Raw genomic sequence first — 13311 nt, forward strand, 5'->3', positions numbered from 1 at the left:
CCTTTTTAAAGTGACCATATATATTAGTCAGCCCTCTCTGTTTGCATGCAAGGGTGTAACTAGAACTTTGGTGGCCACATAACAAGGTCTTAAAAGGGCCCCCTAAAGGTAAAAAAAACACATATTTGCCCCCACACAGAGCCCATTCATGTTATGCCAAACAGTAGTACCCCTTATACACATTATGTCACGCAGTAGTATTGCCCCTTATACATTATGCCACACTGTAATGCCCATTACACTACAAAGTGATGCCCCTTACACATTATACCACAGGTAATGCCCTTTGCAGATTATGCCACATAATAGTAGCCCATACAACACATTATTCCACACAATTGTTGTGTCCCTTACATATTATGCCACACAGTAATGTCCCTTACACATTATGCCCCACCAGAAACTCACCTGATAGTGTCCCTCCAGCAGCCTCTCATCTCCCCATGTGCTATCAGCAGCCAGTAGGTGTGGATTTGGTGCCAGGCTGCAAGCTAATTACAGCTGGCGCACCAGCAGGCAGTGGCAGACATGGACAGACAGCGCCGGCACAATTTGAATCTGGCACCAGTCGCGAGCCAATTGGAGCTCGCAGACCTGCAACCAATAAGGAGCTGCCACTACTGATTGGCTGCCGGTATGCGAGCTCTGACTGCCTCGCGACCGGCAGCGCTGTCTCTGCTGGTGCACCAACTGTAATCAGCTGACTGGCCAGCACCAAATTAACACTGATGAAACCCGGACCTCCCTCAGCAGCCCGGACCAGACTGGACCAGCCCACATTGTGTGCATGACTTGGTGAAGGCAGAGCAGCCGACCATAGTGACAGCTCAGGCACCATCACAGCTGCACCTCTTGCACCCATGGTAGTTACGCCACTGTTTACATGCATGTTAGCAAACAGTGGGGACCTTTTCAAGATCAATGTAATGGGATTATAGGCGAGGACAATGTAAACAAATAAAGGCTGCAGGTGTACTTCAGGGTTCAGTCTTCAACCCGGGCAGCACCAGGTATCCCAGCTAGTTTATAATAAAACAGGAGTTAAAAATATACTTATAATGGTGCCGTTAACTAAACAGTTATTAAGGTTGAATTTTTAGCATAAAAAATACACAGAACCATGAATATCAGCCTTTCATTAACTCTAGTTGTGATGATCCAGAGAAAGAAGTACTAAACCATGCTGTGTGATAGTAGCCTCTTGTAAATGGTAATTCATGGCATTGATACAAAGAGTGCCTGGGACTAATCATTTAATTTTCCTTAATAAAATAACTTTTCCCCTCAAAATTAAATGAACCTGTTGTCTAACCTCTTTTTAGAATTTAGCATGTCCATTCTTTTTATTAATATGGTTGAACTTGCTCTAGTTCTTCTCATCCCCTGCACAGTGTGGTACCCAAAACTGTACCCCGTCCTAAGTACATTACCTTACATCTACATTAAATAACATCTCCCATGTTTTGACCAGTTTATGTCCTGGTCTTTGATAATAACCCTACATAGTTTAATGTAATCAGCAGGGGTGGATTGGGCTGCCGGGAGACCAGGACAGTTCCTGCTGGGCCATCACCCCTTAATGGCTGCAGAGGGCTGCACCAATAAATAACTACCGTGATCGGAGTTCAGCTCAGCTCCGGTCAGGCAGTATTGGGAGCTTCTGCGTATGCACAGAAACTCATTATACAGTCAGTGTAGGGGCAGGTGTTTACTACAGCAGCGGTTAGAGAACAGAGTACTGGGATAGAGAGACAGGCGCCTGCATGAGAAGAAGACCGCGCGGGCTGCACGGACTAAAGCCTCAACTGCAACTACAGTAGTGTGCAGAGGTAAGGAGCTCAGGGAACCGGCTGCAGTGTTACCAGGGCTGGAGCATTGTACTCACAGAGCAGTGCTGTATACAGTTCAGTGTGCGGCTTATAGCACAGCTTCAGGGGAAGAGTAAAATGAGATCTTTATAAAGCTGGGTACACATTTACCGATGTGTACCCAGCCAACCTGTCTTGCGATGGGACTCAGCGGGTAGTCCCGGTATGGGCAAGTGCATACAAACTTGCCGATATCGGGAGCGACATCGCGGCAGCGGGGGCCTTGCTGCATTAGGTAGCATTGCCCTCACTGACAATGTCACCCGCCGCACCTGCATGCAGGTCCAATGTGCGATGTCGCTGACGATGCGCGGGAGCATGCATCATCAGTGACACTGAGTGTACACACTGGACGATGTTGCCGAAATGTCGTCCGATCCGGCCGGATCAAACAACATATTTTCCATTGCGTACCGGCCTTTACTGTCCTGTCACTTTGCCTTTTGAAACAATTAGATCTTAAAGTTACTGGCTATAACCTACAGCACCGATTATAACACAGACATTACACTACTGCAGCAATCTGCTCACCAGCCTCTCACTGAATACATAGGGTAGCACTATCTAGCAGGAATGGGTATGAATGAAGTTCGATTCCCGTCAGTGGCAGCCCGACAAGAGCAGAGATAGAAGCAGCGGCAGCCCGACAAGAGCAGAGTTAGAAGCAGCGGAAGCCCGACAGCGCTGGAAATCGTGAATAGGTAAGTATCTACTAACCTAACCTAACCCCCCTAACCCTAAACCTCCTTAGGAGTGCCTAACCCTAACTTCCCCCCCAAGTGCCTAACCCTAATCCCCCCTCTAAGTGCCTAACCCTAACCACCCCCCTCCCCACTGCCTAAACCTAAGTCCCCCGGGGGGGTGCCTAACCCTAAGACCCCCCCGGGGCTGCCTAACCATAACCCTCCCTCCCCCTAGCCTAACCCTAACCCTCCCGGGAGGGTGCCTAACCTTAAGTCCATCCCGGGAGCCCTAAACCTAACCCTCCCTCCCCGCAGCTTTCCGCTCGCGGCGCCCCGCATCTCTTACGATCGGGATGCCGGGCGCCGGTCTCCCGGCGTCTGGGAAATGCGGGCATCTACATCTAGACGCCCGGCATTTCATCCTTGCCGGGATATGACAGTCGGGAAGCCGGCTGCCGGTATTTAGGCAGTCAGCTTCCCGATTGCTTCCCATCTAGCAGTGTAACTTACTACTGTATCTCTACTTTGCTGTTGAAAAAATCCTGTAGGCACTTTAGCTATGTGCAGTACAGTACATTCACCAGCAAATGCAAAACCTTTGTCAACTATTGTTCCTTTGCTAAAATGTATTAGCCCCCTAAACACTTAAAATGTCCCTGTATTATCCAAATTGGTAGTGTCCCTCCCTGCATACCCCTGAGCTGAAGAGACTGAAAATAACTAGTTAGCTTCACAAGTTTGTGCCAGTCATGTTCTGCTCCAAGGACTCCTCTGATGCTCTGTGGGCAGAAGCCTCCTAAGAGTGATGGGGAAGAGAGTGGTGAGAGGTCCAGCTGCACAGAATGAGGGCAGCAACTCTGGACTGAAAGGGAATCCAATCCTCCCACATACTCTGCCAAGTGAGAAGCTACTCAAATTGGGCAGCACAGTTCATGTAATGGTTAGATTTACTGCCTCACAGCCCTGAGGTCATGGGTGCAATTCCCACAACGGCCCTAACTGTGTGGAGTTTGTATATCCTCTCTGTATGTGCATGGGTTTTCTTTGGACAATCTGGTTTCCTCCCACTTTCCAAATATATACTTGTAGGTTAATTGGCTCCTGACAAAATTAACCATACTGTGTATGTGTATGTGGTAGGGAATATAATTGATTGTAAGCTGCGCTAGGGCAGGGACTGATGTAAATGAGCAAACAGTCTCTGTAAGTACTGCGGTATATGTTTGTGCTATATAATTAACTGGTTATAGTAGTAATAATAATAATAATAACTCTTCCCTCCCACTCTGAACCTGCCCCCTTTCTCTCCCCCAAATTGGCCATCCTTTGCATACTGCTTCATTCTGGCTCATATCACAGTCAAAAGTAAAAGTAAATTATGGTTTAGGTTAATAGTGCGAATAATAATGTAATGTGTAGGTGATAAATAATGACAGGGCTAATTAGGGGAAGGTAGACAATTTTTAAATCAAGTTACAACTGAATAATGTTGGGACCAGTCAGGAGAAGGAAGAAGAAAGACTCCACCCCCTCTATAGACCATTCCCCCCCCATCCCATTTAGGACTGGTTCCAAAAAATTCCCAGGCTGGTTTTCAATCCCAATAGGACCCTGGTAATCAGTAAATGTGGAAACATTATCCAGGTCACTAATAAAAAGGTTTAAATTGACAGTGCCCAATATTGATTCTTGTGGTACACCACTAAGCAAGGTCTACTCTAGTCTAATCACATCCCATTAATAGCTACTCTTTGTCTTCTATCCTTCAATCAGTTCTGTACCTATGAACATACCAGTTCACCCCATTCACCTACTGTACTATGCTCATATTATGTCCTAGAGTTATGCAGAAAAGCAGTGGTGGATTAGGATAATCTGTGGCCCTAGGCTGTACATACACTCTGTCGCTTCAAACAAAAGTTTTGATTTTATGTCAAACATAACACTACCATTTAGCATGGAGTATTGGTCAGTGATAAGTGGGAGCAACTAGACTATAAATGCCCAGCGTGGTATGAAAGAAGAAACTAAAAACATCAGAGTACAATTTTCTGTTGCCACCTGATTTACCGTAAGATATCAGTAATACGCTGGAATAGGATCTACTCCAGATCCTCTTATTCAACCACTGGCTCCATGAGATGTGCTTAGATGCGCTGGCTCAGCTAATTGCACCCTGAAAGTGTCTACTTTCTTTATCAGCCACCATCATAGTCATAACGAATAGGACATGCCCAAGTAATATGTGATAGAAAGAGGGAGAGCTAAGCAGATATCACCCCTAATAGTCCCAAGAAAATACAACAAAATAAATGTCTTGTTGAAGATACCTAATGTCCAGTAAAAGTATGAAGAGAGGATTAATCTCCTCTGCTGCTTTTCCTAGTTCCTCTGCCACGACCTGACTTGTGTGCCCAGTAAGTTGCTACCGTCCTTGTAGAATGTGCTCTAATAGTATGTTTGGTAGGATCATACTGTAGCCACTCTATGGTAAATTTATCAGGCAGCAGTTTACAGGGGTTTTAAGGAGCATACTTTCGCCACTCTATAGTAAATTTATCAAGCAGCTGTTTTCAGAGGTTTTAAAGCTGTTGGACAGCAAAACCACCATTTGCAAACATTACTTGCCACAAATTACCATCCTGATTGTTGTGCTGCAGTTTGACAAATGGCTGGAAAACCCACTGGAAATCCTGCCAAACAATACAGGTGTCTCTGACAGGTGTCTCAAATTGTGCAGATGTTTCAAGTGAACTTCATAAACCTAGTTAATCTTTATGGGCAGAAGAGACATGATTTAAAGCGATTAACATTAAGGTACTATGCAGTGTCTGGGCTGAACAAATGATATGCCCTACACTTTATGGCTCATAGGCTTTCTACATTATTGTGAATATAAATGAATGTTTTATACAACAAACAATAAATGTATACATTCTTGAAATAATGTTTTTTTACTAACCTTATTATGATCTAGCACTCAACATACATTCCCTGTACTATTATCACTATATTCAGAAGGTTTCAATGAATGCTTCCTTCAAATATCTGCTATAGGCTTTCTCCAGTCTGTGAGCTCTGAAGTAATTACTGTGATGTACTTATAGAGGTTTCCCCAGCCAGGAGTCGGAGCTATAGGACTTTATGCTTTCACTGTCAGGACATTTCACAACCGTCCCTGATACCAAGTCCTTCCAAAATAGATCTGCCCAGATGAGGAGGGAAATGTCCCAGGTGATGCATACTCAATCTGGGGGTGACATTTCAGTCAGTCCATAAATGGAACAAACAGTCATCTATCAGTGACTAAACTTAATTAATTTGGAATATGTGGGTGGGTGCCCTCTAGGGCAGATGTGTGGGTGGGTGCCCTCTAGGGCAGGTGCGTGGGAGGGTGCCCTCTAGGGCAGGTGGTTTCTCTCTTTCTTAATCTTGTTTTGCAGCAACTGAAACTCTCCCAATGTTAGTCGTATTGTTACATAGGCTATTTCCTTGTACTTTTTCCTTTTGTGAATACAGGTGAAAAAATACATATTTAAAAACATAAGAATTCTCTGCATTGTTAATTTATTATTTTTGTTCAATACTATCAGTTTTACATTTGATTTCTATCGATATGCCTTGAATACTTTTTCGGCTTAGACTTGACATCTTTGCAATTCGACTTGCACTTCCAGTTCCTGCCCATCTTACCTAGAATGTTGTTACTAGAGAAGTATTTCAAATATTTTTTACAAACTAAACAAACGTTTTAGTTGAACAAATTTTGCCTATTTGCAATCAGCTTTTGTAGCTCTCTTACAAAACGTTATAATGAAACAGAAGTTATACAGTAATACTACCATGCATTATCTCAGCATAGCACTCTTCTGATAGATGGAATGCTATACAGCAGTGGTTCTCAAACTCCATCCTCAGGACCCCAAACAGTTCATGTTTTCCAGATCACCAGCAGTAGTATTCATCACTCACTGATAATTTAAAAGATCCACTGGTGTGGCTAATTATTTCACTTGTGATTCTGTGAGGAGACCTGGAAAACATGAACTGTTTGGGGTCCTGAGGACCGTGTTTGAGAACCTATGCTCTATGGTGTAGGACCCTCTCTACCCTATGTCTAATCTATAATGCACATTGTGTAGTTTTCCAATCTGGACAATTCTTTTCATAGCTTAGAGCAGGGGTCAGGGTACTTTTTTACCTTTTACCCCAAAATATATTTAGATACGCCAAACTTACCCCCTTGATTTGAAAGGAAGGAAATCATATAGTAGTGCCCACAGTGGAGGGCATGTCCGGACAGCTGTGACACTTTGGGGGTGGAGCCGGGGTGGGGGCACATGATAGTGTCATTGTGGTCCCGCCCCCTCTTCACAATGCCGTTATTTTTGGCACTGTGAAGCAGGGGGCGGAGCCACGATGATGTGATTCAGCGCAAATTGCTTCACTGCCCCCCCTTACCCCGCTGCAGGGATTTGTAGTGTATTCTGGGGGGCGGTCGGGAGGGTTGGGGAATGTCGGGAGGCTTGCCTGCCTTTCCGGGGGGTCAGGAGCGGCACCCGATATTCGGGAGGCTCCCGGCCAAATCGGGAGGGTAGGCAAGCCTGTCGTTACGATATGAACGATAACGATATTGTTCAACTATATATTGTTCATATCGTTCCGTGTGTATGCAATGAACGACCAACAATGCGCGCTCCCGCTGGAAGGTAATGATATCCTCCATCGGGCTTGCATGCAGGCCAATCTGGATGAGATCGTGCATTTTCCATAGGGTTTGTGATGGTTGGTCGTTCATTGTTGGAGATATCTTTGGTGTGTGGATGAACAATATCGTTCATCCAGCACACCAGGAATTTCAAGGGAGATCATTCAGCGATATCGTTCGCTGAACAGATCGTCCTGTGTGTACCCAGAATTAATATGTTATATGAAACTTTGTATTGCTACTGTAGTATCAATTGTTTTGTTTGAAAAATGTTGGAATAAAACACTTTTACCTCTCATTTACAAGTTCAAAAACCTCTCTCCCATCAATACAACAACTTCACATACCTCTGCATACTCATCCCACATCCTTTACACCTTCACTACCTGTCCCACATCAATTAACCCATTATTGAGTTTTTTAGAGAAATTCACCTGAAAACTGACATGTCTTTATTGGCCAAACTATGCTATTTATTCACATTCACATTTACTGCATGTGTGTATTCCAATGAGCACACAATTCTGTGAATTAGCAGCTCCACCATTTTGTGAGTGACAGCAATCTCATTCTGTGAGAGTTCTGAATCTGCAGTTAACCACAGGGTGTGATGGCATACCATATCTGTATTACGCAAGGAACACTTCCATTAAGGCGTCAGCCATAATGATCGTAATTTCATTGCTTTTTGAAGTTTGAGTGGCAGAAATTCAATAGGTTTTGTGAAATTTAAAATTATGTCTAAGAAGCCTTAATGGGACATGTGAAACCGTAAGGTTTTTCGTCTATGGAATTTCATTGCTTTTTTAAAATGTATTATCTATCAGGGTTTGGAGGAGCAAACTGGGTCACCTGCAGGGGAGAAGGGCAACAAAATGGTACACTAGCACGGGTGGAAGTGGGACCAGCACACAGGAGGTGGTTGGGGAGGTGCAAAGTGAGAGACGGCTGCAGGGGCAGACTGTAGGCATGCGGGGTAGCAGCAGCAGGGAGGAGCAGTGGCAGCAGCAGTACAGTGCACAGGGGCATCAGCAGTCAATAGAGAGCTCACTGGTACTGGGCATGCACCTGAGAAAATAAAATCAATAAGACACAGATGCACGGACGCATCAGTGAGATCCATCTATGTTAAAAATTGAGGGCCTCATTCAGAGGTGGTCGCACGGAGCGATTGGTCGTAGCGAGCGATGTTTTTCAACTGCACATGCGTGTACATGGCAGTGCGCGTGCGCAAGCCTGTCTTTCCAACCGCAATCCTCTTGCTCGTGTCGAAGCTGGATTATTGGCTGAGACAAGATCAGTTTAAAATTGAATCGCAGCGATGCCATCTTGCGACTGGCCGCAAGACGCCATCTTGGAAATGAAATCGCAAGAAGCCATTTTGTGAATGGCCGCCCAAGCGCCATTATTAATAAACTCACACTTTAGTACATGTGGCGATATTACTATTAGCATCATGCGATTGCATCTTACACCGTTTCTCATACACACATTAATACGCACAATTGCGCAGTTAACTAGTCGCATATTAGCAAATACATAAGATCCTGTATGAAAACGCTGAATATTAGCTTCACGCACACGCATCTGCCCCAAGTTAACTAGCGTCTTTACATCAAACCCCACATACTCACACATTACATATTCACATACAAGGTTCCATAAGCTTTAAGGTATAAGATTCAAGTATGCACATTTACTATAATTGCTAGGAAGTAAAGATTATTTTGTAACTAAGGTTTTATATGTGATAAGTAAGCCATGTTTGGTATTGTACTGATGCGTACTCTCTCAACAGTATTCCGGTAATATCGATGGAGAGATCGCAACATGCATTCTCAACTTATGGACCGCAGAGACTTCAAGCAACAAAATGTATATTATGTATTAGCAACAAACTTCTCTATTGTGTTGTCTATTTCTGGGGGGGTATAAATATGTGTGCTCTGACCCTGGGTTTCTAGTCTTCGCGCTGAATGCTGATTGACAAGGGGTTTCTTGCTGATGCCTACATCTGGTCCAGAGCGCTGCGTATGTATAACTGTACTTGGGTCTGTATAATTCCTTTGCGCTAAATTGTACTTATAACTAGTGTGTAACTGACTGTACTTTTACTTGAATAATACTTTGTGCTTTGGAACCACAGGTTCTAGGTCTGGAGTCTTTATTTACTGTATAACTGCGTATGCAAAATAGCGTCATCCTTAGAGGTTTATAGGCAGGATATCAGAAGGTATAGGCAGGGGTGTATAGAGGTTCAAAGGCAGTATCATTAGTTGGGGGCTCGTAGTGAAGTCACTTACCCACTCACACGGCACATACGGTTATCGATATCTCACCAAAGGGTGGAGTGGCCACATGCAGGGTTTACCTGCAACCTCTCGGTGCTGAGAGATCGCTACCCATTTTCGTGTGAGCCAGGGACGCTGACTAGAATCCAGAGACAAGAGAGGAAAAAGTTTGTTTTCCTTTGTTGATAGAACCTAACATTTAAAGGGGTGCCGAGGTATTGAACATGCGGCTGAGTCGCAGTTTTGCGCACAGTAAAGATGCACTTTTGTGTACGCAGCTAAAGGTTGTCATACAGTTGTGTGGTAGTCGCATTATTGTGTATGCGACTGGTTGCACAATAGCGTATACGTACTTCCGGTTGTGCTGCCACATGTTTAAACAAAGCCATTGAGTTTACGTTATCAGTTGTTGCTAAATATCTGGGTTAACGTGTATTTTTCTGCACAGGAAAAAGGTGTGTAACTGTGAGTGTTTGTTTAGGGTGTAACACGGGACCTAAATGTTAAGGGCATCGTAGGACCCTTAAGTGCTAGGCGCAGGAGTTGGACTAGTGACTTGGTAGCAGCATACCATTTACTTTACACAAAGCAGGTGTATGGTTTGTTATTTTTGTTAGGGTTCGGCCCCCAGCATGATTGTAGCGTTCAGTTATCAATGTGTGTAATCTGTTAGGCTTATTTGAACACTATAATTGAACCACATAATCTTGGCTAGATTGTGATTGTGAGCTGGTGGGAGAGAAGACGAAATCAACTGGAACACAAAGGGTACTTTGCTGCCCCCTAGCAGTTGAGAAGTAGTCAAAAAGGGATTGCTAAGCGGAAGCGGCCTTTACTTCCGTAGGTGAGTGGAAGAGTCTAGAGGTCCTCCATAAGGTTTGCGAATACGCCTTTTTTCCAAGACGTTCGCAGGTAAGTGAAAGTATCTTGACTGTCTTTCACCAGTTTAAATCTTTATTAAAAAATGTAGGAGTTGTCTGAATGGGAGCCACGCAAACAATACAGATGTTAGACAATGATGTGCTGCTAATGGAAGCGCCGCTTGGATCGGCCCGTCGTATTATGCATACTAAGTAAGGTACTTATGCAATAAGGTATTGTGATGTATGGTTTAAAATGACGATGAAGAGTGTTAGACCGTTTCCCAGAATTGGTAGTTTTGATAAAGATGTATTAGATAATGTCCAGGATCACATCAGTTTGATGCGCTCCCGAGAGAAAGAGGTCAAATATTATGAATGTTTAAAGTTGTGGCAGCATGAAGGGGATGCGTGGCTTAAAAATGCGCAAGCGACGCAAACTAGCGTTGCGAGCGCATTGCCAGAGAATACATCCATGACGCTGAATTGCAATGCGGGCTAACCGCAAAATGGCGTGCACGTGCAGCAAGGTAGCGTTGTGGAAGGTATTGTCAGCAGTTCACGCACACCACCCCCACCTTATGTGGATGGAGGTGAAAGTACAGTTATCAAAAATACCCATAAAAATGTAACAAGCAATTTGTACCCTCTCTTAAGCAACTATAAAGAAAATGTTCATGATGTGGATGATGAGCCTATTGTAATGTCTGCCATTTCCCATGCTGTGCAAATGATAGGTGCTGCATCACCACAATCACGAGTGGTGCCGCCATCTCCATCGGTAACAGCAAGGGAAGTGCTAACACCCTCTGCACCCGTAGAGGAAGTTGTTAATACCATACGTAGCAGCAACAGATTAAACCCCCAGCAAGGTAACAAGGTCAAAGGTAGCAGCGCTACCGGTCTGCATCCCATTCGGACAATAACTGTTCTGAATGGAAATGCAGATGCGAACGGTGTAGTACCCACGAGGGAAGTGGTAATGCATTATCCTTTGACAAGAGCAGAACTAAATTCCATCGTAAATGATTTCCCCGATCCCAAAAAGTAACTAGCCAAATGTCAAAGATTTTTGAGGAATTTGGGTAGTTCTCAAGAGCCAACTAATAAAGATTGGCGGGTGGTGTTAAGGGCCTGTCTTCCACGCAATACCGACGTGACAAAATTTATCACGGATTGTGTATTGGATGGTGACATTCCCTTAACAGACCAAGTAAACCAAGGTAACATTTCCCGCATTGTAACTCAATTGGGTATATATTTTCCGGTAGTAGTTAACAGGAACAAAATTTTCACCATAAAGCAAAAGGAGAGTGAATCTGCAGGAGAGTATTGTGACTGGTCTCTGCAGGCTATCACTCAGTACACTGGGATAGAAGATATTAAAGATAGCACTCACCACAGGGGAATGATAATCACGGTACTCATGGATGGTCTTAAGGAAAACTTAAAGACTCGGGTTCAGACCTCACAACCTGGCTGGAGGGGAGTCACAGTAGATACACTCATAGAATCTGCCATAGAACATGATAAGAACATCTCAAAGAAGAGAGAGACCCAGAGCGAAAAACGAATGGCTGTCAGTATTCAAGCTCTGGAAGGAATGACGGTAACATCACAGCCACACCTACACCTGAACAGTTATATGCCCTCACTAATCCTATGCAACAGCAAACACAGCTCTATTCTACTAACCCTACACAACCACAGGTCCCACACTACTCACAAACTTCATATCCCCCACAATACCCTTGTTAAATTTGTAAATAAACCTTTTAATATATTCCTTCCTATAAACCTCTAAGATTCACCTGCCTAGAACTTCTAAGACAAAACCCTGCCTAAAAACCTCTAAGACAAAACCCTGCCTATACCTTCTAAAACCACAAGATGTCGCTATTTTGATTATACCATTATTATTCAGGTAAAAGTACAGATGTTACAACGCTATGATCTAATAATGAGCGCAAATAAATTGTACAAACATTAGGTCATAAGGTACAGTTAAAATACATGAAACGGTTATTAAAGATCAAAATACAATGAGCAATATGAGAAAGAGAGAGAGAGAGAGAGAAAAAGACATATTAAAATACAATGAGAGATATATCAATGTCTGCTGAGAGCACATGTTCAAGATGGCTGGTGATGGAGTGTGTGTGAGGGGGGGGTTTGGGAATGCTTCTTGCCCTATTGTCCAAACCGCATGGTCTACAAACAAAATCCATTATGAAGCTACCTCATTGAAATCTCCCATAATGCCATAGTTAGTTAAATATGCAAGCTGAATATCATATGCCAACACATCAGGCAAACACTGCACCATTTAATACCACACAAGCTGATTCCAATATACAACAATACCATCCAACTACAGACCTCATCCAGTAGTCACTAGACCATGGGGAGGGGGAAGGGACGAAGCACATGTTTTTCCTTTGTTTGCAAGCCTCATGATCCCTAGGCAAACTCCATCCTGCACCAAGCTGCAACTCCACAAATCATCCATCAATGACTACAACCACAACAAAGACAATATACCTATCTGACTCACACAACACCACACTATGATCACATTCATGAGTATACAACACACACAAAGCCCATCTCTCCCAAGCAGAGATACCGTTCAAGCACACGGCAAGGCCCAAACTCAGAACACATGGCAAGGCCCAAACACAGAACACATGGCAGGGCCCCAACACAGAACACATGGCAGGCCCCAACACAGAACACATGGCAGGACCCCAACACAGAACACATGGCAGGGCCCCAACACAGAACACATGGCAGGCCCCAACACAGAACACATGGCAAGGCCCAAACACAGAACACACCAGGGGATCTCAATCAACCAGCATCAATCATTCACAAATATCACAACAATTCCACAATCAATCC

This window comes from Taudactylus pleione, unplaced genomic scaffold (assembly GCF_031769625.1).
Source record: "Taudactylus pleione unplaced genomic scaffold, aTauple2 ptg000372l, whole genome shotgun sequence".
NCBI classification, from domain to species: domain Eukaryota; kingdom Metazoa; phylum Chordata; class Amphibia; order Anura; family Myobatrachidae; genus Taudactylus; species Taudactylus pleione.